This window comes from Monodelphis domestica, chromosome 4 (assembly GCF_027887165.1).
Source record: "Monodelphis domestica isolate mMonDom1 chromosome 4, mMonDom1.pri, whole genome shotgun sequence".
Taxonomy (NCBI): Eukaryota; Metazoa; Chordata; class Mammalia; order Didelphimorphia; family Didelphidae; genus Monodelphis; species Monodelphis domestica.
In genome coordinates this window covers 126235348-126242893 of record NC_077230.1, presented here as the reverse complement: position 1 = coordinate 126242893, position 7546 = coordinate 126235348, and the positions used below count along the sequence as shown (strand labels likewise).

Here is a 7546-nt window from a genome sequence, read left to right as displayed (position 1 = left end):
AGTTTATAGATTATACTAGTAAACAATACATATGCCATATTGCTCATTTCATGATAGAAAACACATATCACATGTGCAGTAAAAAACATTAAAAATAAGATGGAAGATGGAATGCTCTGATTTGCAGTCAAACACCAGCAGTTGCTTATTTAGCTTTGGTTAGCATTTTCCATCATTTATCCATTGTGGATATTTTGAAAACTTGTTTTGCTGATAGTGGTTTTAGTCCTTCCTTCTTGGTCATTACATAATGTTCATTTTACTGTATATCTTGTTCTCCTGATTTATTTAGCTTTTCTATGCCACATATCCTTTTAGGAGTGTGATAAAGCTCATAAAGTCCTCAGCAATTTTAAATATATGTAAAATAAAATTAATGGGATTAAAAAGGAAATTAATTACTTAAAATGTCAACAAATTATTTAAAACAAAAGTATAAATACTTCTGGTCAAGAACCCCTGTTTTAAGAATAAGAGTTTCAGAGAAAATAAAAAGAATTTTTCACCCGGATCTCTTTATACTGATAAAATCACAGGTACTCTCTTCCCTCCTCTCTTGCCACTCTCCTCCCCCAAAACCCCAAATTAAGCATGTATATGTATATGAATCTCTCTTCATTGTTCAAGAGAAGACTTCTACTAATGAGGTGTTAGGAATGAGGCCCACTAGCTGACTACCAGGGAAAATTTTCATTTAAAATGGAGATTTGGCTGTAAGCAAATAATATGCTTTTACCTTTTTTAATTAGTAGTAATATATTAATGCTATCCCAATGATTTTTGGTTAATATTAGGAAAAAAAGAATTTAGAATGTTTTTGAAATTCATTCATCACAATTTTTCAAATATATATTTGCTATCTTCTTTCATGATCACCATTTACTGAATATATGCTATTTTGTTTACATTCACAAACTAATATAAATTAAATGATTCTTTTCCACTAAAATTTGATTAATTCACATTATTCCCCTTGATAACTGCTACATTTCAGGCAAGATATTTCCCCAACTTGATAGCCTAATTCCTTCTTTCTTGTATTTATAATTGTCCCCTATCCCCACAATCCAAAAGTAAGTAGAAGCTTATTCCCCTTTTTGACAGCACTAAATTTTAAGGAACACAGTCACTCCTTATTCCTGACTTCCAGAAACCTTTTCTCCTATTGGTGTTTAGCTCATGTATCATTTCTTCATTGAAGTTTTTCCTGATACCGCTAATTATTGGTTTTCTCCCTGAAGCCTTTTCCACTCAAAATTGTATCCTATAATCTTCACATTGTCTTGTAACCAATTATTTGTGTATTTGTTTTCAGTAGAAAGTTTTAAAAAACATTTTATCTACCCGACCTTAAATATATAATGAGATCTTTAAAATAATTGTTGAACTGGTGAGAATTAAGAAAAATGGCTCCCTTTGACCTAGATTATTCTTGTTTTTTTTGGAAGTCAAACATTTATTTTTCTTGAATCTATTTTTAGCATATGATTAATATATATTTTCTTTTAAATGTAAATGTAAAATTGAGTTCAAGAACTTTTTCTTTTTGTCTTTTTATCCCTTGAATTTAAAAACTGTGCCTGGCATATAGTGGCTTACCTAATAAATGTGTATTAATTGATAAAGGCTAAAACAAAATTGTTGAGGTAGCCTCTGTCTCCTGCCTCCTCCGCTCCTGCTCCTGCCACCAGAAGCAGCAGCTTCAGCAGCCGCTGCCGCTGTCTCCCGCCTAACGCCAGGCATGCCCAACATCGTGCTGTTCAGCGGCAGCTCGCACCAGGACCTGTCCCAGAAAGTGGCGGACAGATTGGGACTGAAACTGGGCAAGGTAGTCACTAAGAAATTCAGCAATCAGGAGACCAGTGTAGAAATCGGTGAAAGTGTGAGAGGGGAAGATGTCTACATTATCCAAAGGGGCTGTGGGGAAATTAATGATAACTTGATGGAACTTCTCATTATGATCAATGCTTGCTAAATTGAATCATCATCCAGGGTGACTGCAGTGATCCCATATTTTCCATATGCCCGATAAGATAAAAAAGACAAGAGTTGTGCTCCAATTTCTGCAGAACTTGTGGCTAATATGCTTTCCGTGGCTGGGGCTGATCATATCATTACAATGGATCTCCATGCTTCTCAGATACAGGGATTTTTTGATATTCCAGTGGATAATTTGTATGCAGAACCTGCAGTCTTACAGTGGATTCGAGAAAATATTGCAGAATGGAGGAATTGTATCATTGTGTCTCCAGATGCTGGTGGAGCTAAAAGAGTGACATCAATTTCTGACAGACTGAATGTGGAGTTTGCTTTGATTCATAAAGAAAGAAAGAAGGCAAATGAAGTAGACAGGATGGTTTTGGTTGGTGACGTGAAGGATCCTGTAGCCATCCTTGTGGATGACATGGCTGATACATGTGGCACAATATGCCATGCTGCAGATAAGTTACTGTCTGCTGGAACCACCAAAGTTTATGCAATTCTGACTCATGGAATCTTCTCTGGGCCAGCTATTTCTAGGATAAATAATGCGGCATTTGAGGCTGTGGTGGTCACAAATACAATTCCACAAGAAGACAAAATGAAGCACTGTTCTAAAATCCAGGTTATTGACATTTCAATGATACTGGCTGAAGCAATACAGAGAACACACAATGGTGAATCTGTATCTTATCTGTTCAATCATGTTTCACTATAACTCCAGATCATTGCTTTCCTGTAGGCTGTGTACAGCTACAGTATGTTTTTCTTTAATGGGACTCAACAGTATAATAATTAATGTTATTATAGTTTCAATTGTGTGTGCTTTGAGGTCTTCTTTTTTCCTCTCCTGAACCTGTTTGTTGTTGCCTGTCCAACATTCTGCTTAATTCCCCCTCCCCACCTTTTCCCCCATTTTTAAAAAAATAAATTGGCTTCTATGGGAAATGTCTGCATTTTGATTTGGGCTGGCAGATAACTTTCCTGTACTCTCTTACATTACTTTGGAGCTATAATCGTAAGAGTATCATTACATTTCAGAAGTTTTTTTTTTTAAATTTTATACAGATATATATATATATATTTTTATATATATATATATATGTCAAAGGTAGCCCTGTATTAACACATTTCCTGTAATACTTTTATTTAATAAAAATGTCCATGGGCATTTGGGTAAAACCCCTGTTATATAGAATCAGACCTTTTATTTAGAATAAACATGATTTTAGAGAATTGTAGGATACCTTGAATGTTGATTTTTTTTTTTTTTAGCTGGGAGTTCAAAATGTCTTGGACTTGACCTAGTTTAACAAAGTTTTGATTAGCTTAATGATGGTCATTGACCAATTTGCTTATGAAAATTTGTAGACAAATCAGTTAAGGACAGTGTGTAGTATAAATGAATGTAGTTTTATGTATCACATCTAAGTTGGTTGTCATATTGCTGTAAATTTATGCTTGAGCTTCTGAAAAATATTTCCACACTGGGAAATTCCAGAATCTTTAACACATTGTAATTATTTAGAAATATCTAGATACTATCTGTGTCAGACTCTAATCTCTGAATTAACTGGTCTGACATTCTGACTGTTGTAGTGAATTGAAATTGAAGTGGGAAGTTGCACAGTAAATCCCAACTCTTCAAAAATGCACACTCCAGTCTGTATTGTAGTATTCCTTTATCTAGCAGTTAGCTGAAACTTCTGCTTTTCAACTTTTTGCAGCTAAGAAAAATTGACATTTTAATGATTGGACTCCTAATCATTGGACTTTCAGTTCATTAAGATACATAGGAGTGTATGCTCTCACACTCTACTGAGGATTTTTAGGGCTTAAATCCACTGTCTATTCAGTCTTTTTTAATTTTTCTCTTTGACATAAATAAAGAAGTTTGGAATCATCAGGACTTTTAAATGTATATTTATATAATGCCCTTTTCCCTTTTTTTGTGGTTAGTATATCTGTGTTGTTTGTAGTCTAAAATTGTTAAAAGTCTCTAGCACTTGCTTCATTGAATCATCCTAGAGTTAAAACATTTACCTGGAAGGCAGTAATAAAGGAAATCTGGGGGAAAAGTATTGGTAGATAAATATTAAATGTTTGATTAAAACAATACCTGATTATTCCCAAGAGTGTCAATGAAGAAATCACTGAACTAATATTTTTTACATGAAAAATGACTGTTTAAACTTTTTTTTACTAACTCAGAAGTTAAAGGAAAACTTGATGTTAAGACAGCACCACCCTATCTTGCAAAAACAAAACAAAACAACCTGGTCCTATTTCTTAATGTACTTTGGCTAGATAGTGAATCTGTATAATTCAGACCAAAAAAAAAAAAAGAGAGAAGAAACCACATGGTTATGCAGACCAACTTTAAATTGTTAGGGGAATACCATTTTCCAGTCTTTTAGTTAAAAATAACCAACTTTGTTATCTTTTTTTTTTTTTAATAACATTATTTAGGATTCTAGCACTAACTTTCAGGTTAACGGGTCTAAAAAGGATGTATCCAACATTTAAGTTTTGACTTCAAGTTTACTGCATTTTTCTATGCAGTAAAATAGCTTCCAAAAGAGAATTCTAAAGTAATCTGGTAATTATGCAAAAAGTTTAAATGTGCACATTGTATGAGCAGATGGCTACATATATAGCAAGTTCATCTAATATGATTAAAAGAAGGGACCTAATACACTTCTTTAGCTACTTATATAAGGTATCTCAAAAGACTTTGTACAGTTATTTGTGTTAGTGTTATTGGAATGCAGTGGGAATAGTGTAGCTACTCTTCAGAATACTTGAAGCCCATTTAAATGAAAATATCCAGAACTGATTTTATCCTCTAGCACAAAACAGGATGAAATCTACATAGCCTGCTCTTATGACAAATTATTGTTTTGTCATTTATTTAATATTACTTTAGGTTTTGTCTATTTTAGAAATAATTTTATGATGTTAAATATGGCTGCTTACATATATAGAGTAGAATACAGAACCATGTGGAAGATTGAATAATCTGTGCCTCAAGAAGAGAAAATACTGGTTTTTTGTTTCTTGTGGGTCTGTCTAGATTGGCCATAGAAAATTAAACTGGCCAAATCGTTCATTTATATCCAGTTCTGCTACATGCATGTAGAATCAGTCTCATTCCAAATAATATGACTTAGGGAACCATGATCATACCAAAGTTGCTCACCCCAAAAATGCCATATTAATCAGTAAGTATTTATACCATATTTTTCCTTTATTAGCTATTGTTAATGTCCAGGAATTATATTGTTTGTGGTGCTTGTGTTGATAATTTTCACTGTAAAATTCACTGTTACAAAAATGAATTTCCTGTTATTTCCGCTAATATTGTGCTAAAGTATTTTCAATAAAATTGTGTTGCAAATTACTCCTTTTTATAAGACAAAAAACAAAAACAAAAACAAAATAGTTGAATTGATAGAAAAATACAAATTAACTAAATATCTATAGTTTAACCAGGGTTTTTGCTATTATTTTTTCAAAGGGATCCTCACCTCCTGTCCATTAAGAAGGCAAGCAATGTATCAGTTATACACATGAAGTCATGCAAATCATTTTTCAATATTAACCAAATTGCAAAAAAAAGCAATAAACAAATAAAATGAGAAAATTATCCTTTAAATGTATTCTGAGGTCATCAGTTCTGTCTGGAGAAGGAAAATATTTTTCATTAAGGGTTCTTTGGAGTTGTCTTGGGTCATTCTATTGATAAAAGTAGCTAAAGTTTTTCATATTTGATTATCAAGATGAATGAAAACTCTTTGAAGCCAAAAAACTATTTTGTTTTTGTCTTTGAAGCCCTACACTAATTCAGTGCCTGGAACATAGAAGCTACTTAATATTTTTAATTAATTGAAGATAAACTGTTAACTAATTTAATCAACTTTTTTAAAAAGTGTCTCTGATGTATCAGAGCAGAGATACTGAAGGAGTATTGTAATCCAGGGGAAAGATCATGTGAAGATGAATTAGGAACTATTTTGTTAATGGCAGCTAATCTTTGGTCAATTATTATGTGTCTCATCCTGTGTGTATACTAAATACCAAATGAATACATTTAAGAGTAAAATTACTCATTTTGTCTTGTTTAAAGTCAAAATATAGCTTTATTTTCTTTTTCTTTGGGGAAGATATGGAAAAATTATTTTATTGACTATATTTTTATCTCAATATGTTTTTATACCACTGTATAGACCTTAATTCTATGTTTCTTCCTTGTGGAATAAAGAATAAAATGTACTCTGCCTTCCTTACGCAGAAGGACATAGTAATAACTTAGAAGGGAGCAAAACAGATAAAACTTTTGATGGCTTTAGGCTCCACAACAGATTTGTATCATCTACTTTGCTCAGAAGTGTGTTCAATAGTTAAACAATATTAACAGTGTGTATGAGACATTGGCCTCATTGTTATTTTAAAAGCTTTCTTTGCTAGAATTCCATTGCCTTTGTAAGCATTTATGTTGAAAAGAGCAAACTTTTAGTAATTGTTTCAATGCCTATCAAATATAATCAACCACTGCTTAGGAGAAATAACATGATGCTTGACATATATTAGGTACATAAATATTAGATATTAAATTTAAATATTAATAGAAATTAATTTTTAAGAACTTATAATTTTAAAGCTTCGAGTGAAAAAATTTCCCTAGCCATATAGACCTTAGATACCTTCATGAGTGCTAAGAAGTGGAATAATTTCCTAAGAATTCTGTGTTTAAGATATCACAGAGTCAAAGCATGAACATATGTATGTGCATACACATATACAAATATAAACATATACACATAAACCTATCTTTAGATATTACTTTATGAATATATCTATTATTAAGGCACAAAACTTAATTCTTTTGGACCTCTCACACATATACCACATACACATATTCTCACTCCTATATGTATATCGATATAGGTCTCAAATGCCTTGATAGGGTTGTAATTATAGCTAAATCTATATCTATTAACATCTAAAATATCTATATATATTAATATGTGTCTAGAGAGAGATAGACTCAGAGAGACAAATAGTAAGTAAAATACAGTAAGATGGCATATATGTATATATATATATATATATTTGCTTGATTATGAAGAAGTAATACCTATATGACTTGCATTTGTGCAGCACTTTAGGATTTTCAAAGATTATTTTATTTGGTCCTTATGTTTTATGCAGGTGAACTTCACACAGAAAATTAAATAACAGTGCTTTATTTTGTGAATTATGGATTTTTCTTCTGTTTTTATGGTGTTATGTAGTTTCCATACTTTGATAAATAAAATAATGTGGAAAAAATTAAATTTAAATGATCCAGAAAATCAAAGGAAGGTGGATGGATGGTTGTCACCATACCGATATCTAATAATAATCAAATGAAAGTGATAAATACAATTCTCTGAAATAAAGAGCAAATTTTTAAATGGATTCTCATATATTTTCCTAAGTCATTTTGCACTGTTTTATTTTGTTGATGTTATCCTTATGAAATGGCAAATGAAAATGTAAATAATCCCCCTTCCTCATACTTGGA

At 31.8% G+C, this 7546-nt stretch overlaps 1 pseudogene; it reads left to right on the top strand.

Annotated features, from left to right (window-relative positions):
* Positions 1-1680: 1680 nt before the first annotated feature.
* LOC100011478 (ribose-phosphate pyrophosphokinase 2-like) lies at positions 1681-2803 on the top strand (annotated as a pseudogene).
* Positions 2804-7546: the final 4743 nt, after the last annotated feature.